General features: G+C 35.3%; 1 long non-coding RNA gene across 2 annotated transcripts in view; it reads right to left on the reverse strand.

Moving 5' to 3' along the window:
* The window catches only part of LOC137765258 (uncharacterized), a 408,308-nt gene that overhangs the window by 223,639 nt on the left and 157,362 nt on the right, over positions 1 to 27,307 (reverse strand). For both annotated transcript variants that reach the window (XR_011074138.1, XR_011074137.1), the window contains exon 3: positions 2,738 to 2,810. This is a non-coding gene — a long non-coding RNA (uncharacterized lncRNA). The remainder of the gene's footprint in view (positions 1 to 2,737; positions 2,811 to 27,307) is intronic.

Here is a 27,307-nt window from a genome sequence, read left to right on the forward strand (position 1 = left end):
AATGGGACTTCCTACTTAGTTTCTGCTGCCCACAGAACTACTGTCTTCCTTATGAAACAGACACTGTTTTCTGCTAAAAACCTGTATCTCTCTTTCTGTCTCTCTCTCACACACACACACACACACGCACGCACACACGCACAAACACACACACCCCTCATCTCTGAGGAATCAGGTCTAATATCAGAGCTAGCTGAGGCTTTCATATCTAATTTTACAAATGGATATAAATTACTTTGATAAATCTTTGGGCCCCACTCCATAACATACTAGACATGATAGGTGGCACCAAATGTGCCCACACTTAGAATAACATTTCATAAATTCTGGAAGTGTTGATTCTGAACTCATGTACAGGATGTCCTCTCTCCATTTCTTGCCAATCTCTGTCCTTACAAAAATTTTAAAAACTCACAATTACTGATGCCACTGATGACGTTCTTTAGCCATTTTCAAAGCCAAATATTTGATGGTTGTGTTACATCATCTACCATTAAAAAAGAAGCATACACCTTGTAGGCCTCTTTTTGTTGTGGAGGTGACATGTTCCACACCTAGAAATATTGGATGAAATGCAAAGCTGCCAAACTTGAGTTAGGCCTGGAGTAGAAAAGGGCTCAGCAGCAGGTCAAAGCTCCCATGCACGCAGTCCTGCTGCTAGGGCCGTACACTCTACCAGACCTAAGGTGATGGATATGTCAGTGGTGGGAAAAGGTGCTGTGTATTTTGATAGAAAACCTCAGTGGGAGAATGGCAATGCAGACTCAGGGGGTTTAGAGCAAGATTATGTCATTCATAGTGGGGAATTATACGTTTTCTGAAAAACAGCTCCTGGCCTGTTACTAAGTCTTAGTAGAGACAAAACACTTAACCGTGTTTCCAGAAATGCCCTTTGTGAACTGCATTTGGTTTTCTCCTAAGTCAAAAAACTGGAGAGGCTCAACAGCAGGGTATGTGAGATGGGGTCTGGGTAGGACCAGAAGGCACAAATAAACTGCATGAGCAGGTGGCCAGAATTCCCATATCATGCACTATATTTACACAGAGTCCTTTCTTTTGTTATAACCTATCGTCATAAGCAGGTTCTGTATAACCAGCTAAAGGAGGATGAAAGAGCCCAAACTTGGTTGACATGTATGTTTTCCTGCATCCATGCAAGCCAAAAATGGATGGCAACTGCGTTATAGTCACATGGTGTCCTTGATGGACAGTAGAAAGAGTTGTAGTGTATCTGGTCATCCACTTAGTATAGAAGAAGTGATTTGAGGTGAATATGTAAATTTGTGGGCAGTCATCAATGGCCTGGCTGTTTTGTGAGTGGTCTGGAAGAAAAGGGGATGGAAAATTAGGGACAAAGAATCCTTGGGTAGAAGTGTGTGGTTGTAGACATAGAGTGTGAAGATTTCTATATCACATACTAACATTTACCAGAACATATTCATTGTGAAAGAGGCACTGAATAACCAAATAAACAAGAAAGTTTGGTCAGTTGATGTTAGCCAAACTTCATCCATCAGTCACCATGGAACTGACACAATCAGTACGTGTACAGACTGACCACATTGCCAGAGATTGATGCTACACATGGGCTTAACAGCATGGGCTCCTACTTACAAAAGCTGATTTAACTAAGGTGTCTCTGAATGCCGAATCTTCCAGTAACAGAAACCAGCACTGAGTCCTAAATATGGCACCATTCCTTGCATAGACCAACTTGGTTACTTGGGTGCAAGTCAGTTACATAAGTCTCCTTTCATCTTGGAAAGGCCAGTGATTTGTCCTAACGAGAATAGTTACAACTCCCCAATATGAACGTGCCTTTTCTGTCCAGAGTGTCAGCAAGCACTACTAACCATGAGTGATTACATGATGTCTGATCTACAGACTTGGAATCTCACAGAAAATATCATTTGACCGAAGGACCCACATCATAAAACAAAAGCAATATAGGAATGAGCCCATGACCATGGGATCCTCTATTCATATTGTATTCTGCACCAGAGGCAGACAGACTCATAGAAGGCACAGTTGAAGTACCAGCTAAGAGGCAATATTCTGCAGAGATGGAGTGTCATCCTTCATTTAGCAGTGATCTGAGAATCAAAACAATTACACAGCATACTCTAGATTAACATGACTTTAGTGTTCAATTATCTTCACCAATTTAACTTTACAATTCCAGAAAACATTTGTCCAGGAAGATAAAAAGGTAAGTTACTTTACTGTTTATACCAGGAATTTCCTGAAAGATCCATAAACTCTCCAATAGAAAAGCAACAAACAACAATTTACACTCCAAGACTCTTTGGACTCCTTGCCTCAGTATCTTTACCCTCCTATGTCCACCAATGTTAAACTATTATGTCATGATCCTTACCCAATCCTAACCAAGTCTCTATGTTTGAAAGACCTGCCTTAGAAGAAACTTCAAAATCTCAGTATCTAGTCTTTGTACTTCCTTCCCTGATATGATACTAAGATTTTATTAAGGTAGTATTCTTCTTTACTATGATAAGCAATAATCTCAGCTTTACTTTTCAATAGGTTTTTTCATTGGTATTTGGGGAGCTGGCAATCAACAGATGTTTGACTGTACAGAAGCTTCGAATTTACTTCATAATGAAATTGAGGTATACACTATATATAAATTTCTTATATTTTCTTTAAATATTTTTCTTCCTATTCTATCGTTAAGCATGTGTTAGGTATAAAATGTATAGATAAATGAATCTCATACCTCCAGTGTTTGTGCAGATGCAGGATCTGAATTTGCCAGCTTCCTTGTCAAACGTTATTTGCTCCAAGAAGTGCTATTGAGATAAAAACCTTTGGTTATATTTACAATGGCACATCTAAAGCAACCTGAACATATGTAGAAAATAAAAATAATCATAAATAACAGATGCCAGATACAGATTTTCTAGGAATAGTGCTAGAATACATGTATAACTGCCTAATAACTTTGCTGTTTAAGGATGAATAGTTTTCTTTAGACATGTACAGGGACTTCACAATTTCTATTTATTAATTTTAATAAGAATAGGTGACAAAAGTGTTATGAATTTGGTACATTAGCCATGAAAAATTCCAGGGATGGTCATTCTCTTAATATGATTTGAGGTCCTTTCTGCTAGACCGTTCATTTATGCATTGCTGTGACTGGCCTTTGTAAATCTGAGAAAGTCCTGAGAGATATGATATTCCTTTCTATTGGCAGATTTCTCTCAGTAGTGAGGAATGAAGAACTAATTGGTAAATGGTTCTGATAAATGACCTTTATCTAGACATTCTTTTTTATTCTTTTTTTTTTTTAACCTAGGAAGAGAAATATTTTATTAAAATTGAATAAAACTTTTTTATTGCTAATGTAAATAAAAAAGAACACCTCAATTATCAAGATTACAAAAATAGTGCATATAAATCCATTGATGTAGTAATTTTCAAAAGGAAAAAAATATGTTTTATATATGATGAGTCAGGTAAATCTAAAATCAAAATAACACAAAGCAAATGTGTTGTATTTTTCCTCCTGCTATCATACAAAAGTATATTAAATTTAAAAATATAAAGAAAAGAAATACCTAGGACAGAGGTATTATGCTTTTTTATGATAAGCTGTTATATTTGTCAGTTAATAGCCTAAGCCAGTTGTTCTCAAAGCCTGACCCCTGCATCAGCAACTTCAACATCACTTGGGAATTTGTTTAAAAGACAAATTCTCAGACTCTACCACAAACTTACAGAATCAGAAATTTGGGGAATAGGGCCCAACAAACTGTGAGTTTACAAGCCCTCCAATATAATTCTAATATACACTAGGCTAGGAAAAAATTTGTTTATGTTGTGCAAACACAGATCAATCAGTAACTATTTGGTAACTATTATTTGCCCGGAGAGTAAAAACAAAAAAGGTATGTATTTGGAAATAAGAAAGCGGTGTATTAAAATATAAACCTAAGTAGTGCTACACTGAGCACCTCAGTTCCCTCATCTTAAACATGTATGGAACTAAATAATCTCTCAGTTTCCTTCCATTTCTAAGAATCTGTAATCATTTGACTGAAGTAATAACCAAATAAAATGTTATTGTAAGCATAATTAATGGAAAAAAATGTCTATAGCTTAACATGAAATGATGACTCTTAGTGGGGAGAGGTTGAATCAAGAGCTGAAGAAAGGGTTAAATTTGCATACACTTAGAAAAGAGGGGCACATTCCAGGTGGGACAAATGTCTTGAGCAAACCCATGGCAGAGGCAAGGAGCAAACATCCAGTGCCCAGGCAGACAGCGAGTTGGGACACGGTGGGAACTAGGGGAGGGAAATCTCCAGGCCCTCACGGCAGGCTGAGAAGTGGGCATGTGTTTCAGAAGCCCATGAGGTTTACAAGCATAGGAGTGCCATGGGATAGCAGTGTTTTGTTGTTGTTTTTGTTGTTATTGCTTAACTCTAATAGATATGGTTGATTGATGCAAGAGAAATGGTAGGAGTCTGTTAAAGGAAGTTGGTGGCAGATAAAAAAAGCCCAAACTACAGTGATTTTTAATGAGATTTGAGAAGTGGAAAAGCAAAGAAAGGACCTAAGGATTTTGATTGTGGGCCTATAGGAAAGGGAAGACTCAATTGTTGTGCCAGTGGTCCTCTGGGTTCCTGTTGGTTGTTTGATTTACTTGTTACTCTGAAAGTCAAATTTATGTGATCTGAAACACAAGTGGAAAAAATCTAGTATATAAACAATACAAAATTGTTGTTTGAATAACATTTTCTGTTTCTAAATTTTCTGTTTCTAAATTTTTTAACGTAATAATAACGCCTATGTCATTGGGTTAGTGTGAGGATTAAATAAGGAAATCGATGTAAAACTTAACAAAGAGGCTGGCACATGGTAAACATTCAGTAAATGTAAACAAGTATCACTGAATTAAGAAAAAAACAGATCAAATGGTAATTAATAATTTCTTACTGGATTAATAAAAAAACTTATGTGTAAAACTTTGCATGAAACATTATTGATATCTATAATTCATCTAGAAAACTTAAAGTATGTATTTTGAATGTGTAGTGATCTATAGATATACGAACATGGATGAAATCTGTTTTGCAAAAATTAATTTATCTTTAGTTAATAATTATTGGAAAATATTCTCCAATTTCTTTAGTTATAATTCATAATTTTTGCTTCTTAGACAGCTTTAATTTTTCTGAAAATATGTCCTAATGCATTATGTATTTTTAGATAATTGACTTACATCATTTAAAATATTTAGTTTGACCTAACTGAATGTTCATACGCTTAGTTTTATTATTTAGAATCAATAAATAACTTCACTGATACAGATTTAAAATGTTGTTCTAAGAACATTTCTGACATTTTCACATTTTATTCTTAAATAACAGTGACCTATTCATTAATTTACATCATTACCTCAACAAATAGATTAATTCCTGATTTTATTTCCATTAATACACTTTTTAAAATAGAGGGTACAGCAGATAGATGTTACTGACTTTCTCAATGAAGATGATGTCACTCTATTAACTTAATTTTATTTCTCCAGGGAAGAGACTGCTCCTTGTGCCTTTCTAGTACATTGTCAGCTGGTGGTTTTTCTGGTCTTATATAATAAATCTATTTTAACATGCTCACTTTTCTGAGCCTTCTGCCTGCTTTCTCAGTGCTCTGCATAAGTAGTTCTGACACTTCTGCCTCATTTACTTGGTGCTTCTAAGCTTCAAGGAACAATTTCTTGAAACATATTATGCCTATCTCCAGCATTCTTAATGCATTTTTAAATGTTAAATGATGCATGAGTGCTCCTGTATGAACAATTTCCTATCAGCCTTTGTTTCACCTTCCCTGGTCTAACACTCTCAAAATCCATTTTCTAGCATGTTCTTCAGATTCCTGCCAGTACATATGAGTCTGGACCTGTAGGTCCTTTGTTGTATAATCTTCTTTCCATAGCAGGAACTGTACTTTTCCACTTGAGTTCTGGTGAGACTTGACCCTCCTTATTGGTCTAGAAGCAATAAGTGGAGGTGGAGACACATCAAAGGAAGCCACAAATCATTTTTCAAGGCATTAACTTCAGTGAGGCCTTTCCATAATCTCCAAGTAGCATAAGGCTGTGTTCCTCTAGCAAGGATGGAATCTCCACAGCCTGCTTTAAGTGTCCAGGGATATCTAGGCATTTAAAGATCTCTGGCGGCTCCACCCAAATACCCTGGCTTCAGGGTCTCATTCTTTCCGTATCAGGGCTCAGGTTTCAACATGAGAGACCTGTTATGGCTATAAATTAAGTTTCCTATGAGGTAAATTCCTCTTACAATTAAGACTGATTTTCAACACACACTTACCTCCAGCTATGGAAGATAAGGATTTTCTAAAGTGCCGCCAAGGACATTTTCTGGGTTTCATACTGTACTCTAAATTATTTGATTTGCTAATATATGTCTTTTACTTACTTTCTTGGGACTTCTGTGATGTTAATAATCACCAATAACACAATCTCTGTAACAAACCATCGTATTCATTCTTTCATGTACTAGGGCTATTACATAAACCACTGCTAACCTTCCACCTGTGTTATATCCTAATCCATGCTAGTAATTGAATTGTACAGAATGTTATGGATTATTATCACCTCCGTTACCACCAGCAAGGGGGTCCTCGTTGACATCCTGGCAGCAAGTGATCTAATTCCAGAATCCCATCTTTCACCTTGAGTTCCCTAGATGTGCACTCCAAGAAAAATACTTGATTGCAAGTTAACTGTAGAAAGGATCAGTAACGGAGTGGGAAGTAAAATAAGGACGAAAATAAAAGTAATAAAAGGTGCTTTAATTAGCCAGGTTACCATTGAAGGTAACTGGAGCTCAGTTTTGAGGGACACCTCTGCTACATGCCCGAGTTGTCCGATCCAAGACTCAAGAGAGCTAGGACATTTAGCCTTCAATTCACTTCTGTCAATGAATGAGTGACAATCACTAAGGACCTAGTCTAAGTCAGTTTCCGCCTGTAAAGTGTATGGGTCTAGAAAGAGTTCTCAGGCAGAAAGAAGGACATCATTGACATATAAAGGAATTGCGGGTTCCAAAGGGATATGAATGGAGCTCCAATAGTGTATACTATACTGGCTGTGTCAAGTTAGAGTAATTTGCAATCTGGAGATCAGTCATCTGGTTTGACACATCCTAAATTAGCAAAAGCTTCCTAAGGATCCCAGAGAAAACGTTGACTTTGGTGTTGATTACTAGAAAAAAAGAGTATGACAATCCATAGCCAGGTTACCTTTAAAGAAGTAGAGTTCTCAAAGTGGGTGGTACTGGCTTCATGGGACATTTTGGAAAATCTGTGGAGTCTTTTCAGTTAACACAAATGATATGAGGCTTAACCTTATCACTTAGTCATTCCGTAGCAGGGATATAAGTTTTAATGCTCAAGATATTCCCACAAAATTATTTTCTATTTTCCCACAGGACTTTCAAATGTAGATGAAACATGAATAATCAGAGAAAATAATTCTGTAACTTAATTTTATATGCAAACACAAAGCATTTTTTAACATTTTTCAGTTTTCCAGAAATCTAGTTACTCTACATATTGAGAGTAGCGTGTTATTTATTTTATTCAAAACTTTTCTAATTTTATTGTTTTGGAAAATTAAATCAATGCTGCTCTGAGAGACCGTATCAACATAACAAAAAACTATATCAGTCTGTATTTTAAAGTTTTAAATTCACAATTACTTTTATTTATACTTATTAACTATTTATTTTAAAATGTTAAGACCTCTGAAAAGTCAACACTCCTCAGTTGAATATTGCCTTGTTTGTCTCAAATCCAGACTTATTCATCATAAGTCATCATAAGTACAGGACATTTGATGAATGTAATATGTCATCTCATGTACTACTGTCACCTAAGATTTATATTCTGAAATATATATTATTTTATTATATAAATTGCATTAAGATTAGGGCATATATAAATATTTTTGTTTTCAATTTTATCTTATATATTTATAAAAATAGTTTTTAGTGCTCCTTCTACCATCCATTAATGTCTTGGGGTTAAAAATTATTGCTCTAAAATGTTGCCCATCAGTTTTACTTGTGATACTTTTAAAAAATGCACAGAACCAGGTTCCATTTCCCGCAGATTCTGATTTATAATTTCTGGGTTGTGACCTGGGGGAATATGATTGGAATAATTGATAAGGTAGCTTCAACTATAGTATGATATATAAAATTATTGCCAACAATTTAGGCAAAAGGAAAATTCAAAGCTTTTTGTACTCTCTAAAATTAGTTTGTATATAAAATCAGAAACCTCATATTTTCAATGAATCAAAAATAGAACCAACTACTTCACTGTAATTACTTACCAAAAAAAATAAAATAAAATCTACCAACATTTATAAGATACACTTCTTGAGGAAAGAACAGTTTATGTATTACTGAAGTTATATCACTAAGCAAAATAGCTTAATTAATTAAATTGGTCACTTTAAAACTAGATGACATGAAATGATTTTAGAATTATAAAGAGAAGTAAATTAGTTTTAAAAAAATGAACTACATGATGATATTTACCTTACTAAAAAAAAAAAAAAAAAAAGGATTGGTTTCTATCATTACTGTGTAGTAGTAAAAGAATACCATAAGATGGTTCAAAAGTTCAATCTGAATAAACATTTAAGATGCTTGATTCTTGGTTGACTCTTAGCCACCAAACCTTTCAAGTCTGAAAAAGTCAACTGGAATTCTTATAAAAACAGTTGTCTTAGGATATTCTTGGCAGTTTTTTCTTTTTTCTTTTTGTTTATTTTTTTACCTCAGTTCTGGTGGGCCAGGAAAAAAAAAGGAGATGCACAGTTTTCTTTTAACATCATAATTCTGCTATGTTTTTCTTACCAAGTCAAGTTCAAAAAAAGAAAATAATTTTAAGTTAAAAGTTAAAAACCCACATGCAAAAATCAGGAAATATTCTGGCTCTATGTACTCAAACTTAACTTTCATTCCTCTTTTATTGCTTCTAATTTCCCATCCCCTCCCCACAGCATTTCTAGAAGCAGTGCCCTGCTTTTCCCACTACTTGAACCCAAAAATGGAAAGAGAAGGGTCAGAACATTATCAGTTTAATACTTTTCCTAAATATCACTGAGTGCAGTGTTCTGATCAGAAGTGTACCCTCTGATTCTAACTCTGTAATAAGTCCTAGATCATACTTCCAATCTTCTAAAATAATAATGAAAAAATAATAATGCTAATAATACTAATCATTAATATTTATAAGTTCTTGTTAGTGCCAGGAGCTATTCTAAGTGCTTCACATATTAAAACTAGTTAAATTTTAAAAACCTTAAGAGTTTGGTATTTTTATTCCTCTTTTACAGATGAAACACACACACACACACACACACGCACAAATGAGATCTGTTTAGAGAATCTCATCAAAGATCACTTTACATTCTAACCATTTCAAATTATTTGCACATCCTTTAAAGTATCATACTTTTTTTGAGAGGGCCTTGTCCAAGAGCATTGCAAAAGATGTTCCCTGTGCCTAGAATGCCTTCTCCTCAACCCCTCAGCACCCAGCTAATTCCAATTCAGGCATCATTTTATTGATTTTGTACCCCTCTCCAGATTCATTTAGGTCCTTATTCTTTGTTATCCAACAGTACTTTAAAGATGTCTGTATCATATTTTCTTCAAATGATCAGTGAACTCCAAGGCAGCAATTTCAACGTTTATCAATGCATTACTAGGCACTGAATAGAACTTTTTATGGTAATGGAAATGTTCTGTATCTTTGCTCACCAATACAATATTCCCTAGCCACATGTAGCCACTGAGCACTTGAATTGTGGCTCATGTGGCTACAGAACTGAATTCTTAATTTTATTTATTTATTGACTAATTTAAATTTAAATAGCTACATAGGACAGTGTAGCTCTAGAATACAGCTGACACTCTGTACAGGTGCACAGAGAATGTTAAAAAAATGAATGTGTGAATGAAGGAATAAATTAATAAATTGAAATGACTCCAAGCCATTTGAGTAAAGAATGGAGATAGGAAAAAAACTAGAGGTAGGAAGATACGTTAGAAAGCTACCTCAGACTTTTTGTCCATCTATGCCACTTATACTCAGTCATAAACATCAGTCTTGTGGTAGAAGAGATGATGAAAAAAAAAGTGAAGTTAAACTCATGATAGCAGCACAGTTTCACCATTCTAAGATTATTTGACTTTAAAAGTGACTTCAGGTCAGGAAAAAAAGAGACAAGTATGGTCTTCTATATTTGCTACCATCAGTATTCAGGCTTGCATATTTGTATAAATTATTTCCATTAGAACTTCAGATCATTATTTCAAAGTTTCTTTCCGATAGCATACTGATTTTTAATATGTCACGTATTTATACCATCTGATGCATTCACTCCTGTTAAAAATGATCTTCTCTAGCATAACCATCTATAAAATGTTTTAAATAATCAAGCATTTAAGGAAGTAGAGTCTTGTTTGGCATTTTTATTAACATAAAATTATTATAAGTATTATCAATATTACGTTTAATCATCAGCATTTGAGTATATACTTTATCACAGAAGTAATAATGCATATTGAAAATAAATCTTCGACATGACAGTTTTAAAACATACTCTATTCCTTAATTATTTTTTGCTTGCCAATAATTATTTCTTTGCTTAGCCGCTTAGAATATCCTAATTAGAAGATTAAAAGTCTTACCTTTGGAAAAAGTAGAGAAAATAAAAAGTTAATCACAGGAATTTTGATTATACAAATGAAATGCAACATAATTATAACTCTTTTTTATGGTTTAACATCACCCCAAATGTTTGTGTATATTAATCTTCCATTTTCAATTCCATTTATAGTGTTTATTGATTCTATGTAGTATCTTTACTCCTACTCCATGGTACATTGCTACAAATCATTAATCTCAAGCCAATTTCAACTCATCAGGTATAAAGCATGAAAAATAACCTTTTAAACATTTTACTTCAAAGAATAACACTGGCGTTTTTGTGGCATTTAACATAATGTATTCATACCGTAGCAAAAGATTCCACCCACTTATGATAAATCATATCAATAACTAAGTTGCCAGCAGCTATGTAAAAGCACATTACTTCATTCATTTTGATGATTCTTATTCAATGAAAAATGGGTGTGATGACATATGACAAGTCCTTCTGCACTGAATGATCCCTCTTCAAGGAGGAGCATTTTGCCTGATTTCATAGAAGTATGTTGGGAGACAGCTGTCAGTCACCAGTCCCTTCAAGGATTGCCTCAGAGGCAGAGATCTGCCCGGCCCAAGGTTGCATCCCTTCCAGGATGGCTCACTTCAAGTGACTGATATCAACAGGAATAGAAAGGCTCAAGCCAGGAGGGAGGATCAAGAATGGCAGAGTAGGAAGAGGTGGAGCTCACCTTCCCTCACAAACACATCAAAAAATACATCTACATGTGGAACTATTCTCACAGAAAACCGACTGGAAACTGGCAGAAGATCTGTTATACAGCCAAAGCTGCAAGAAAGATCTCCACAAACCTGGTAGGACAGGGGAAAAAAAGCATCAGAATGGGACTGGCATTCCTGGGAGGGAATCTCTGAAGGAAGGAAGGTACACATGGGCAGGTCCTCACCCTAGGGAGCCACCTTGCCTGCTGAGAGGTCCACTGGGATGGTTAGAGAGGTTAGAGGGGCTGGAGGGGCCTGGACTCTGCTCATGAGGAGTGTGCACATTCTGGCTTGCTAGCAACTAAGGCAGAGAGAGACTGGTGCTGGCAACTACTGCCTGACCACACTTCCAGGAAGGACAGGGCACATACTCAAGGACAAGGGAGGCTTATCAAACCCAACCCTCAGGGTGTCTACTCCAACAACTGTGGGCAGATCCCACCCCCGACAGGGTTGTGACAGCCACAGAGCAAAGAGGAGGCCCTGTTCAACATACAACACAAGCTCTGGACACCATAACACCAATCATACCACCTATCAAGGTGATAATGGCCAGCACATTCTGAGGAAAGACATGATTGGCATCTATACCAAAACCAGCCTTCACACAAAAAATACTGGACTCACATAGTCTACATTAGGATGCTCTCACATAAAAACAGCCCTTAAAAACCACAGCAGATAACTGTTACTCCAAAATTCACAAAGACAGAGAGAGTTAAGTAGAATGAAAAAGCAGAGGAACTACTCCCAATTAAAAGAACAAGAGAAATCTCCTGAAAGAATAAATAATGAAACAGACTTTACCAGTCTACTAGACCCCAAGTTCAAAAAGGAGGTAATAAAAATGCTAAAGAAATTAAGAAAGATTATTGATAGAAATGCAGATCACTTGTAACAAGGAACTAGAAAGTATAAAGATGAACCAATCAAAATTAGACAGCTAGATTGCCAAGATAAAAACCAATCTAGAAGCAATGAATAGCAGACTAAATAATGCAGAAGAAGAAATAAGTGATCTGGAAGATAGAATAATGGAAATCACCCAATCAGAACAACAGACAGCAAGACAAAGGAAAAAAAAATGAAAGCAACATACAAGATCTATGGGGTAATATAAAGTGTGTCACCCTATGCTTAATAGGGGTTCCTGAAGGAGACAAGAAAGAGAAGGAGATTGAAAATGTATTTGAATTATAACAGCAAAAGGATAAACATGAAGGTGTAAAATAGGACACCAAAATCACAAAATGTGGTGGGGGGGAGAGTAAAAAAATGTAGATCTTTTAGAATGTGTTTGAACTTATATGACTATCAGTTTAAAGCAAGCAGATATAGTTATGGGTCAACATACTTGAAAACCAGGATAATCACAAATCAAAAATACAAAAGGTTCACAAAAACCAAAAAGAAAGGAACACAAGCATAATACAAAAGAAACCATCAAACCACAAATTGAAAAAAAAAGAAGAAATGAACAAAGAAAAACTAAAAAATCAACTGGAAAACAAGGTTTAAAATGGAAATAAATACACACCTATCAATAATTACTTTAAATGTCAATGGACTAAATTCTCTGACCAAAAGACACAGAGTGGCAGATTGAATTAAAAAAACCAAAAAAACAAGTACCTACAATATGCTGCCTATAAGACTCTCACTTCAGGGTGAAAGACACACACAGACTGCAAATGAGTGAATGGAAAAATATTTCATGCAAATGAAATGACAAAGCGGGGGTAATAATACTCATATCAGACAAAATAGACTTTAAAACAAAGTCCATAAAGACAAAGAAGGACATAATATAATGATAAAGGGATCAATACAAGAAGAGGATATTACGCTCATTAACATATATGCACCCAATATAGGAGCATCTAAATATATAAAACAAATATTAACAGAGATAAAGGGAGAAATTGACAGGAATACAATGATAGTAGGAGACTCTAACACCTCACTCACATTGATGAACAGATCTTGCAGACAGAAAATCAATAAGGCAACAGAGATATTAAATGACACAACAGACCAGCTGGACTTAATTGATATCTATACGGCACAACATCCAAAACAAAAAAACAAACAAACAAAAATCCCAGAATACACATTCTTTTTAAGTGTGCATGGAATATTCTCTAGGATAGACCACATACTAGGTCAAAAAACAAGCCTCAACAAATTCAAGAGGATAGAAATTATTTCAAGAATCTTTCTGATCACAACAGTATGAACCTAGAAATCAACCACAGAAAGAAAAACAGGAAAAAAAGCCACATGGAGACTAAACAACATGCTACTAAAAAAAACAGTGGGTCAATGATGAAATCAAAGAAGAAATCAGAAAATACCTTGAGACAAATGACAATGAAAACACAACCGTACAATATCTATGGGATGTAGCAAAAGCAGTTCCAAGGGGGAAGTTCATAATGATTCAGGCCTTCCTCAAAATACAAGAAAAACCTCAAGTAAACAACCTAACCTACCACCTAAAAGAATTAGAAAAAGAACAACAAACAAAACCCAAAGTCAGCAGAAGGAAGGAAATAATAAAGATCAGAGAGCAAATAAATAAAATAGAGATAAAAAACAATAGAAAAGGTTCTTCCTGAGCCTGAACCAAGATGGCGGGGTAGAAGGAAATGCTCTCACTCTCTTTTGTGAGAACACCAGAATCACAACTAGCTGCTGGACAATCATCGACAGGAAGACACTGAAACTCACCAAAAAAGATACCCCACACCCAAAGACAAAGGAGAAGCCACAAAGAGACGGTAGGAGGGGTGTAAGCACAGTAAAATCAAATCCCATAACTGCTGGGTGGGTGACTCACAGACCGGAGAACACTTATAACCACAGAAGTCCACCCGCTGGATTGAAGGTTCTGAGCCCCAAGTCAGGCTTCCCAACCTGGGGGTTTGGCAATGGGAGGAGGAATTCCTAGAGAATCAGACATTGAAGGCTAGTGGGATTTGATTGCAGGACTTCGACAGGACTGGGGGAAACAGAGGCTCCACTCTTGGAGGGCACACACAAAGTAGTGTGCGCATCGGGACCCAGGGGAAGGAGCAGTGACCCCCATAGAGACTGAACCAGACCTACCTGCTAGTGTTGGAGGTCTCCTGCAGAGGCCGGGGGTGGCTGTGGCTCACCGTGGGGACAAGAACACTGGCAGCAGAAGTTATGGGAAGTACTCCTTGGTGTGAGCCTTCCCAGAGTCTGGCATTAGCCCCACCAAAGAGCCCAGGTAGGCTCCAGTGTTGGGTTGCCTCAGGCAAAACAACCAACAGGGAGGGAACCCAGCCCCACCCATCAGCAGTCAAGCAGATTAAAGTTTTACTGAGCTCTGCCCACCAGAGCAACAGTCACCTCTAAGCACCACCAGTCCCTCCCATCAGGAAACCTGCACAAGCCTCTTAGATAGACTCATCCACCAGAAGGCAGACAGCAGAAGCAAGAAGAACTACAATCCTGCAGCCTGTGGAACAAAAACCACATTCACAGAAAGATAGACAAGGTGAAAAGGCAGAGGGCTATGTACCAGATGAAGGAACAAGATAAAACCCCAGAAAAACAACTAAATGAAGTGGAGATAGGCAAACTTCCAGAAAAAGAATTCAGAATAATGATAGTGAAGATGATCAAGGACCTCGGAAAAAGAATGGAGGCAAAGATCGAGAAGATGCAAGAAATGTTTAACAAAGACCTAGAAGAATTAACGAACAAACAAACAGAGAAGAACAATACAATAACTGAAATGAAAACTACACTAGAAGGAATCAATAGCAGAATAACTGAGGCAGAAGAATGGATAAGTGACCTGGAAGACAGAATGGTGGAATTCACTGCTGCGGAACAGAATAAAGAAAAAAGAATGAAAAGGAATGAAGACAGCCTAAGAGACCACTGAGACAACATTAAACGCAACAACATTCGCATTATAGGGGTCTCAGAAGGAGAAAAGAGAGACAAAGGACCCAAGAAAATATTTGAAAAGATTATAGTCGAAAACTTCCGTAACATGGGAAAGGAAATAGCCACCCAAGTCCAGGAAGCACAGCGAGTCCTATACAGGATAAACCCAAGGAGAAACACACATAGACATATAGTAATCAAATTGGCAAAAATTAAAGACAAAGAAAAATTATTGAAAGCAGCAAGGGAAAAACGACAAATAACATACAAGAGAACTCCCTTAAGGTTAACAGCTGATTTCTCAGCAGAAATTCTACAAGCCAGAAGGGAGTGGCATGTATAGTTAAAGTGATCAAAGGGAAGAACCTACAACCAAGATTACTCAACCCGGCAAGGATCTCATTCAGATTCGATGGAGAAATGAAAAGCTTTACAGACAAGCAAAAGCTAAGAGAATTCAGCAGCACCAAACCAGCTCTCCAACAAATGCTAAAGGAACTTCTCTAAGTGGGAAACACAAGAGAAGAAAAGGACCTACAAAAACAAACCCAAAACAATTAAGGAAATGGTCATAGGAACATACATATCGATAATTACCTTAAACGTGAAAGGATTAAATGCTCCAACCAAAAGACACAGGCTTGCTGAATGGATACAAAAACAAGAGTCATATATATGCTGTCTATAAGAGACCCACTTCAGACCTAGGGACACATACAGACTGAAAGTGAGGGGATGGAAAAAGATATTCCATGCAAATGGAAATCAAAAGAAAGCTGGAGTAGCAATTATCATATCAGATAAAATAGACTTTAAAATAAAGAATGTTACAAGAGGCAAGGAAGGACACTACATAATGATCAAGAGATCAATCCAAGAAGAAGATATAACAATTATAAATATATATGCACCCAGCATAGGAGCACCACAATACATAAGGCAACTGCTAACAGCTGTAAAAGAGGAAATCGACACTAACAGAGTAATAGTGGGGGACTTTAACACCTCACGTACACCAATGGACAGATCATCCAAAATGAAAATAAAGAAGGAAACAGAAGCTTTAAATGACACAATAGACCAGATAGATTTAATTGATATTTATAGGACATTCCATCCAAAAACAGCAGATTACACTTTCTTCGCAAGTGTGCACGGAACATTCTCCAGGATAGATCACATCTTGGGTCACAAATCAAGCCTCAGTAAATTTAAGAAAATTGAAATCATATCAAGCATCTTTTCTGACCACAACGCTATAAGATTAGAAATGAATTACAGGGAAAAAACCGTAAAAAACACAAACGCATGGAGGCTAAACAATACGTTACTAAATAACCAAGAGATCACTGAAGAAATCAAAGAGGAAATCAAATAATACCTAGAGACAAATGACAATGAAAACACGATGATCCAAAACCTATGGGATGCAGCAAAAGCAGTTCTAAGAGGGAAGTTTATAGCTATACAAGCCTACCTCAAGAAACCAGAAAAATCTCAAATAAATAATCTAACCTTACACCTAAAGGAGCTAGAGAAAGAAGAACAAACAAAATCCAAAGTTAGCAGAAGGAAAGAAATCATAAAGATCAGAGCAGAAATAAATGAAATAGAAACAAAGAACACAATAGCAAAGATCAATGAAAGTAAAAGCTGGTTCTTTGAGAAGATAAACAAAATTTATAAACCATTAGCCAGACTCATCAAGAAAAAGGAGAGGACTCAAATCAATAAAATTAGAAATGAAAAAGGAGAAGTTACAACAGCCACTGCAGAAATACAAAGCATCCTAAGAGACTACTACAAGCAACTCTATGCCAATAAAATGGAGAACCTGGAAGAAATGGACAAATTCTTAGAAAGGTATAACCTTCCAGGACTGAACCAGGAAGAAATAGAAAATATGAAAAGACCAATCAAAAGTAATGAAATTGAAACTGTGATTAAAAATCTTCCAACAAAGAAAAGTCCAGGACCAGATGGCTTCACAGGTGAATTCTATCAAACATTGAAAGAAGAGCTAACACCCATCCTTCTCAAACTCTTCCAAAAAATTGCAGAGCAAGGAACACTCCCGAAGTCATTCTATGAGGCCACCATCACCCTGATACCAAAACTAGACAAAGATACTACAAAAAAAGAAAATTACAGACCAATATCACTGATGAATATAGATGCAAAAATCCTCAACAAAATACTAGCAAACAGAATCCAACAACACATTAAAAGGATCATACACCATGCTCAAATGGGATTTATCCCAGGGATGCAAGGGTTCTTTAATATACGCAAATCAATCAATGTGATACACCATGTTAAAGAATAAAAACCATATGATCATCTCAATAGATGCAGAAAAAGCTTTTGACAAAATTCAACACCCATTTATGATAAAAACTCTCCAGAAAGTGGGCATAGAGGGGAACTACCTCAACATAATAAAGGCCATATATGACAAACCCACAGCAAACATCATTCTCAATGGTGAAAAACTGAAAGCATTTCCTCTAAGATCAGGAATGAGACAAGGATGTCCACTCTCACCGCTATTATTCAACATAGTTTTAGAAGTCCTAGCCTCGGCAATCAGAGAAGAAAAAGAAACAAAAGGAATACAAATTGGAAAAGAAGAAGTAAAACTGTCACTGTTTGCAGATGACATGATACTCTATATAGAGAATCCTAAAGATGCCACCAAAAAACTACTAGAGCTAATCAATGAATTTGGTAAAGTAGCAGGATACAAAATTAATGCACAGAAATCTCTTGCATTCCTATATACTAATGATGAAAAATCTGAAAGAGAAATTAAGGAAACATTCCCATTTACCATTGCAACATAAAGAATAAAATACCTAGGAATAAACCTACATAGGGAGACAAAAGACCTGTATGCAGAAAACTATAAGACACTGATGAAAGAAATCAAAGATCATAGCAACAGATGGAGAGATATACCATGTTCTTGGATTGGAAGAATCAATATTGCGAAAATGACTATACTACCCAAAGCAATCTACAGATTCACTGCAATCCCTATCAAATTACCAATGGTATTTTTTATGGAGCTAGAACAAAAAATCTTAAAATTTGTATGGAGACACAAAAGACCCTGAATAGCCAAAGCAGTCTTGAGGGGAAAAAATGGAGAAGGAGGAATCAGACTTCCTGACTTCAGACTATACTACAAAGCTACAGTAATCAAGACAATATGGTACTGGCACAAAAACAGAAACATAGATCAATGGAACAAGATAGAAAGCCCTGAGGTAAACCCACGCACCTATGGTCAACTAATCTATGACAAAGGAGGCAAGGATATACAATGGAGAAAAGACAGTCTCTTCAATAAGTGGTGCTGGGAAAACTGGACTGCTACATGCAAAAGAATGAAATTAGAACACTCCCTAACACCATACACAAAAATAAACTCAAAATGGATTAGAGACTTAAATGTAAGACTGGATATTATAAAACTCTTAGAGGAAAACATAGGAAGAACACTCTTTGACATAAATCACAGCAAGATCCTTTTTGATCCACCTCCTAGAGTAATGAAAATAAAAACAAAAATAAACAAATGGGACCTAATGAAACTTCAAAGCTTTTGCACAGCAAAGGAAACCATAAACAAGACGAAAAGACAACCCTCAGAATGGGAGAAAATATTTGCATATGAATCAACGGACAAAGGATCAATCTCCAAAATATATAAACAGCTCATGAGCTCAATATTAAAAAAACAAACAACCCAATCCAAAAATGGGCAGAAGACCTAAATAGACTTTTCTCCAAAGAAGACATACAGATGGCCAAGAAGCACATGAAAAGCTGCTCAACATCACTAATTATTAGAGAAATGCAAATCAAAACTATAATGAGGTATCAACTCACACCAGTTAGAATGGGCTTCATCAGAAAATCTACAAACAACAAATGCTGGAGAGGCTGTGAAGAAAAGGGAACCCTCTTGCACTGTTGGTGGGAATGTAAACTGATACAGCCACTATGGAGAACAGTATGGAAGTTCCTTAAAAAACTAAAAATAGACTTACCATATGATCCAGCAATCCCACTACTGGGCATATACCTAGAGAAAACCACAATTCAAAAAGACACATGCACCCCAATGTTCACTGCAGCACTGTTTACAATAGCCAGGTCATGGAAGCAACCTAAATGCCCATCGATGGACGAATGGATAAAGAAGATGTGGTACATACATATAATGGAATATTACTCAGCCATAAAAAGGAACGAAATTGGGTCATTTGTTGAGACGTGGATGGATCTAGATACTGTCATACAGAGTGAAGTAAGTCAGAAAGAGAAAAACAAATATTGTATATTAACGCATATATGTGGAACCTAGAAAAATGGTACAGATGAACCGGTTTGCAGGGCAGAAATTGAGACACAGACGTAGAGAACAAATGTATGGACACCAAGCGGGGAAAGCCACGGGGGTTGGGGGTGGTGGTGTGATTAACTGGGCAATTGGCATTGACATGTATACACTGATTTGTATAAAATTGATGACTAATAAGAACCTGCTGTATAAAAAAAAAATAGAGAAAACCTATTTATTATGTTTATAGACATGTGTGCAATTTAAAATTTAAAAAAAACCACTATTGTTACCTTGAAAAAAAAAAAAGACTATACATTTTCCTGTAAGCACAGCTTTAGTCATATCCAAGTTTTGGTATGTAATATTTTTATTATCATTCAGTTCAAATTATTTTCTAACTCCAATTGTGATTTGTTTTTTGGGATGTTACTTAGAAGTAGTGTATTTCATAACTTCTAGTTACTTTTTTGTTACTGATTTGTAGCTTAACTACAAGTCAAGAAACACACTTTGTATAATTTTAATACTTTCAAATTTGTTAAAATTTGCCTTAAGCACAATATGGTCAGTTTTAAAAATGTTCCAAGTGTGCTTGAATAATTTGTAATTTAAATTTTTGGAGAATAGTGACTATATATCTGCTTGTTGAATCAAATTTGCTGCTCATGTTATTTAAGTTTTTTATATCCTTACTAATTTTTTTGGGGGGGGGGTCTACGGGTTCTGAAAGAGGTATCCTCTATCAGTGAATGACAGCAGTATGTTAAATCTCCTATTATGATAGTGAATTTGTCTATTTTTTCCTTGTAGCTCTGTTGCTCTATATAACTTGAAGTTAAGTGCATACAAATTTAAAACTTCCTGGTAAATTGGACTTGTTGATATGAAGTGTCCTTGTTTATTTCTAGTAATGCTTTTGCTTTCAAGTCTACTGTATCTGTTATTATATAATTTCCTTTTGGTTTGTATTTGCACAGTATATCTTTTCCAATTCTTTTACTTTCAAAAAAAATGCCAAAAAAAAAAAAGCCAATAGAAAAGATCAATCAAATCAAGAACTTGGTTTTTGAAAAGATAAACAAAATCTACAAAACTCTAGGCAGGCTCACCAAGGAGAGAGGACTCAAGTAAACAAAATAAAAAATGAAATAGGAAAAACAACAACTGATGCCACAGAAATATAAAAAAATCATAAGAGAATACTCTGAACAGTTACATGACAACATATTGGACAATGTACAAGAAATGGACAAGTTTCTAAAAACATAGGGCCAGCCAAAATTGAGTCAAGGAGAAACATATCAATAATTTGAACAGGCCAATCACCAGAAGTGAAATAGAATCTGTAATTTAAAAACTCCCTGAAAACAAAAGACCAGGACTGGATGGCTTCACTGGGGAAATCTACCAAACATAAAGGAAGAAAACATACCTATTCTCTTCAAACAACTCCAAAATACTGAAAAGGAGGGAACACTCAAATTCATTCAATGAATCCACCATCATCCTGACACCAAAACCAGACAAAGACACACAAACAAAGAAAGACAATTACAGGCCAATATGTTTGATAAATATAGATGCAAAAATCCTTAACAAAATATTGGCAAACTGAATTCAACAATACATAAAAAGGATCATACACCATGATCAAGTTGGATTCATTCCAGGGTTGCAAGAATGGTTCAGTATACACAAATCAATCAATGTAATACACCACATTAACAAAAGGAAAAACAAAAACCACATCATCTCAATAGATGCAGAAAAAGCATTTGACAAAATTCAACATCCATTCATAATAAAAACTTTCACCAAAGTGGGTATAAAGGGAACATATTTCAACATAACAAAAGCCATTTACGGCAAACCCACAGAAAATACTCAACAGTGAAAAGCTGAAAGCCTTCCTACTGAATTCAGAAACAAGACAAGGATGCCCACTCTTACCACTTCTATTCAACATAGTATTGGAGGTCCTAGTCACAAAAGTCAAAGAAGAAGAAGAAATAAAATGTATCCAAATTGGAAAGGTTGAGGCAAAACTGTCACTATTTGCAGATAACATGGTACAGAAACATGGTATAGAAAACCCTATAGACTCCATACAAAAACTGTTAGAATAAATGAATTCAGCAAGGTAGAAGAATACACAATTAATACACAGAAATTTGTTGCATTTCTTTACACTAACAATGAAATATCAGAAAGAGAAAGTTTAAAAAAAATCTCATTTAAAATTGTGTCCAAAAAATAGCTAGGAATAAATGTAACAAAGGAGGTGAAAGACTTACATGCTAAGAACTAAAAAACATTGATAAAGGAAATCAAAGATGATTCAAGAAATGGAAAGATGTCCCATGCTCTTGGATTGGAAGAATTAATATAGTTAAAATGGCCATACTACCCAAAGCAGTCTACACATCTAATGCAATCCCTATCAAAATACCTATGACACTTTTCACAGAACTAGAACAAATAATCCTAAAATTTATATGATACCATGAAAGACTCAGATTTGCCAACACAATCCTGAGGAAAAAGAACAAAGCTGAAGGCATAACCCACCCAGTTATTAGACTATACTACAAAGTCATGGTAATCAAAATAGTGTGGCATTGGCACAAAAACAGTCATATAGATCAATGGAACAGAATAGAGAGCCTAGAAATAAACCCACACACTGACAGTCAATTAATCTATGACAAAGGAGGCAAGAATATACAATGGAGAAAAGACAGTCTCTTTAACAACTGATGTGAAAGCTAGACAGCTACATGTAAATCAATGAAATTAGGACACTCCCTCACACCATATATAAAAAAACCCCCAAAAAACTCAAAATGATTTAAAGACCTAAATATGACATGACACCATAAAACTCCTAGAGGAGAACATAGGTGAAACAGTCTCAGACATAAATTATAGCAATAATCCCAAAGTATCCCAAAGCAAAAGAAATAAAAGCAAAAAATAAACAAATGAGACCTAATCAATCAATAAAAGCTTTTGCACAGAAAAGGAAACCCTAAACAAAATGAAAAGACAACCCATGGAATGGGAGAAAATATTTGCAAATTATGGACCAACAAGGGGTTAAAATCCAAAATATATAAATAGCTGATACAGCTCAATATCAAAAAAACAAACAACCCAATCAAAAAATGGGCAGAAGACCTAAATAGACATTTCTCCAAAGAAGACACACAAATGACCAACAGGGACATGAAAAGATATGCTCAACATTGTTATTAGAGAAAGGGCAAATCAAAACCATAATGAGGTATCACCTCACACCAGTCAGAATGGCTATCATCAAAAATTCTACAAATAATAAATGCTGGAGAGGGTGTGGAGAAAGGGGAACCCTCCTACAATGTTGGTGGCAATGTAAATTGGTGCGGCCACTGGAGAACAGTATTTAGGTTCCTTAAAAAACTAAAAATGGATCTACCATATCATCCTGCAATCCCACTATTGGGCATATATCTGGAAGAGATGAAAACTCTAATTTGGAAAGATAAATGCACCTTGATATTCATAGCAGCACTATTTACAATACCCAAGACATGGAAACAAGCCACGTGCCCATCAACAGATAATTGGTTTACGAAGATGTGGTACATATACACAATGAATATTACTCAGCCATAAAAAGAATGAATTATTGCTATCTGCAGCAACATGGGTGGAGGCAGAAAATACCACACTACGTGAAGTAAATCAGACAGAGAAAGACAAATATTATATGATATCACTTATATATGGAATCTAAAAAATAATACAAATGAATTGACGGACAAAACAGAAACAGATTCACAGACATAGAAAACAAACGTATGGTTACCAAAGGGGAAAGGGAGGTGGGGGGAATAAATTAGGGGTATGGGCTTATGGGCTTAACAGATACAAAGTACTACACATAAAATTGATAGCCAATAGGGATTTACAGTATAGCACAGGGAGCAAAGAAGGGTAATGGTCATTTAATAAAAAGAATTTTGATTTTTTGAGAAATCACTAGTAAGAAATTTTTAAAAATAAAAAAATGTTTAAAGCTTTATTTCTGGAGGTTTGCTGCCATTTGTCTGCCTCATTCTCTATATTTTTGACATTTATATGCCTTCTGATCATGTCTTTTTATTCTCATTAGATTTAATGACTAGCTTGCATTTTTTTTTCTTCTCCCCGTTCCACCATAATTGTGCAGGATTTAAAAATACATAGATGGACCCTTCAATGCCCTCCTTCTCAATTCATGGATGGCTCCACATCCAGTGACCCACAACTCTCAAGCAACTCACTTGTGCAGTCACACACTTGGAATCCTCATTACTTAACATATCTCCACCACTGATGATCATTTAAGCTCAGAAAATTTTCTGTGTCCACAACTTCTTATCTTTTCAACAATCTTAGTATTTCCCAGGGTATGTGTTCTTCAACTCTATTGAGCCCCCTTAGTCTTGTGTTCCCCTCTTTAATTTCCTCAGCCCATTCTTCTTTCACTTCATTTTTCTTTGCTACTCTGTTCAGATTCCTCTGACAAATACTTCAATTGTTTTCAATTCTCTCAATTTCTTTTTTCATTACATCCATCTAGCAGGTGTCTTGCCTTTTTGTGATTATGCCAGAAGTGATGTATATTTTGGAGAAAAATAGAGTAAACATGCACATTTATACAAATATAAAATAATTTCCAACTTTAATTTATCCTTCAGTGCTTTCTTGGAAACTTTTTCTGTTTTCTTGGTCAGCTATCTTCTCCATTCTCTTCAATGAACGTATTAAACATTTTTCGAACCTTTACCTTTATTTCCTCAAAATGTTCAGTCAAAGGCTTCTCCAGAACAGAGAAAATAGGACTCCCTTCACTTCCTGACATCACTTCACATATATCTCTATGATTATCCCATTTTCCTTCCTGCCCATCATTCCACAAAATTCTATATATTTATTTATTTATTTTTGGCTGTGTTGGGTCTTTGTCGCTGTGCACAAGCTTTCTCTAGTTGTGGCAAGCAGGGGCTACTCTTTGTTTTGGTGTGTGGGCTTCTCACTGTGGTGGCTTCTCGTTCCGGAGCACAGGCGAGTGGGCTTCAGTAGTTGCGGCACGCGGGCTCAGTAGTTGTGGCTCACAGGCTTAGTTGCTCCATGGCATGTGGGATCTTCCTGGACCAGGGCCCGAACCCGTGTCCCCTGCATTGGCAGGCGGATTCTTAACCACTGCACCACCAGGGAAGCACTGCAAAATTCTATTTTTAATCTTTGCCAATCTCATCTTTAAAAATAATTGGTTTTAATTTTTTCTTCAACAATTATGAGTTAGAATATGTTTTTATATGTTCATTGACATTTGTATTTCTGTTTTGGATTACTTTTGTAATGGAATACTTATTTTCTAATTCTTTTGAGATTTGTTTTTAGTAATAAGGATATTAAGCTGCCATATATCTTGAAATTTTTTTTCATTTTTTTGTTGCTTTTACTTTGATTTATAATATGTTGTATAAATATGATCTTTACCAGGATCTCAATTTTAAAAGCTTGCAGAGTACATGCTGGAAAAAAAAAAAGTGAACTAGAGAGGGTGAGTGATACAGTTTACTGGATAACTCTTGCCTCTTTCTAAAAGAGGTCACTGAACCCAGCACCACTTTATAGTTATTAGTTCAGTTTTGCCAGATGGTCTGGTTGTTTTTCCAAGAAAACTAGTTAATTATCTCTTTATTTGAAATTTTATAATGTTTAGATATTTTATAACTTAAAAAAACTCTTTGAATGGTAAATAAAAAAAATTGTAGGTTGCTGCTGCCTTGACTGCTACCAATATATGATCTTCTGAAAGTAATGCTTGATCCAAGATTATGTATTCACCTGTTTGCTTCTGTTTTAATCTTAGCACTGATAATTTTTAGCTTATCTCTTATGAATTTTGGCAAATGATGTATGGTAAATATTCAACTTATTTTTTTTCCCAAAGGTTAGCTAACTGTATAATTAGCTCCATTTTCCCCTAGTGCTTTGAAATGGCCCATTTTACACCCCCAAATTGGTAGAATTGTTTTGTATATTGCTCTTCTATTCATTTGATTTATTTGTATGTTCCTGAATGAGTACCCCACTGCAACTTTATAGAATGATGTTCAGTTTGGAGGGACAATTCATTATCCATCATTATCAACAGTTTTAGGATTAGTGCATGACTGTTCTTTAAAGAGGAGAAAATCACCTTACTAAATTGAATAAGATATCAAGTATTTAAAATTATATATCACTTTGGAGAAAAATAACAACTTTATATTGTTTTATAGGAAGTTCTCCGCCCCCCACCTTCCACACACACATACACACACAGAGATCTGGTACAGTTTTGTGACTTTTTCTTATGTGACTCTCAGACTTTTTCTGAATTAAGGACATAACTTAGTTGCAGAATTATATAATAATGAAAATTAGAGAATTTTTTAAAATTTTACATGTTTTGTGAAATAATTCTATTTATAAGAGTAGGGACTTCTTGGCTTGTGTACTGTAGATTGCTAATGTTCACATAGATAAGCTTCAGAAATTCTGCAAATCTCATATAATACTTTCATATATAATTGTATTGTCCTGGAGATAATGTCCAAAGATTCCACTGGTTTGTCAAAGAATGTTGCAATCTAAGAATAATTAATGTCTGGTATTGACCATTTCCCAGATTTGTGACACATTAAAATATCAAGTACAACTGAAAGCTTCTAAAAGTTCTTTGATAAGTAACAGTGGAAAATAATCAAATACATGAAAAGTGGTCTATTCTAAAAATACGAGAGACTAATGTTTCAGTGAAACATTAGTTCACTAAATTAGTAGGGAAATGTAATTACAGCCACTTTTCCCTTTCCGTAGGTGATTATACTGTCCTCCTAAAAATAACAAATATATTAATATTAATAATTATTACAACTGTTATTGCTCTTATTGCTACCAGTTACTGAGGACTCACATCGTTATAAATACTGTGACAAGTACGTTAAATGCAGTACTCAATTTTACTCTCAAAAAAAGTCTCAAGTATTGGGTATTACCATTTTCAGACAGAAAGTGATCCTAGGAAATTACTCAGATGATTAGTAGCTGAACCAGAATTAGAAGTTTGACTCTGAATTTCTTTTTTCTCTCTCATGTTAAAAATAAGCTTTTTCTTCTCCATTTTATTTTCTCCCTGCATACTGGATATAGAGGATGAAATAAATTTCGACAATGGCTTTTTATTAAACATTAAAGCTATTATAATGACAGAATTTCAGCAGTTGAATCTTTTTGAGATTAATTAATCCATTCCTAGAAATTTCAGGGCAGTAATTAACTTATTACTGCTTTTCACTAAGAGCTGTATTTAGCATTAAGCATGTCAATGGTCAAAGCTGTCTTTATTAAAAAGTCAAAGAACAATCATACATGATTTTTCTTATTCACTTATTTCAGAGAGTTTTAGGATTGACAGAGCACAAATTCAAAGAAACAGAGTTTGACATCTACAAACATATTTGT

The sequence above is a fragment of the Eschrichtius robustus genome, chromosome 5 (genome assembly GCF_028021215.1).
Source record: "Eschrichtius robustus isolate mEscRob2 chromosome 5, mEscRob2.pri, whole genome shotgun sequence".
NCBI lineage: Eukaryota > Metazoa > Chordata > Mammalia > Artiodactyla > Eschrichtiidae > Eschrichtius > Eschrichtius robustus.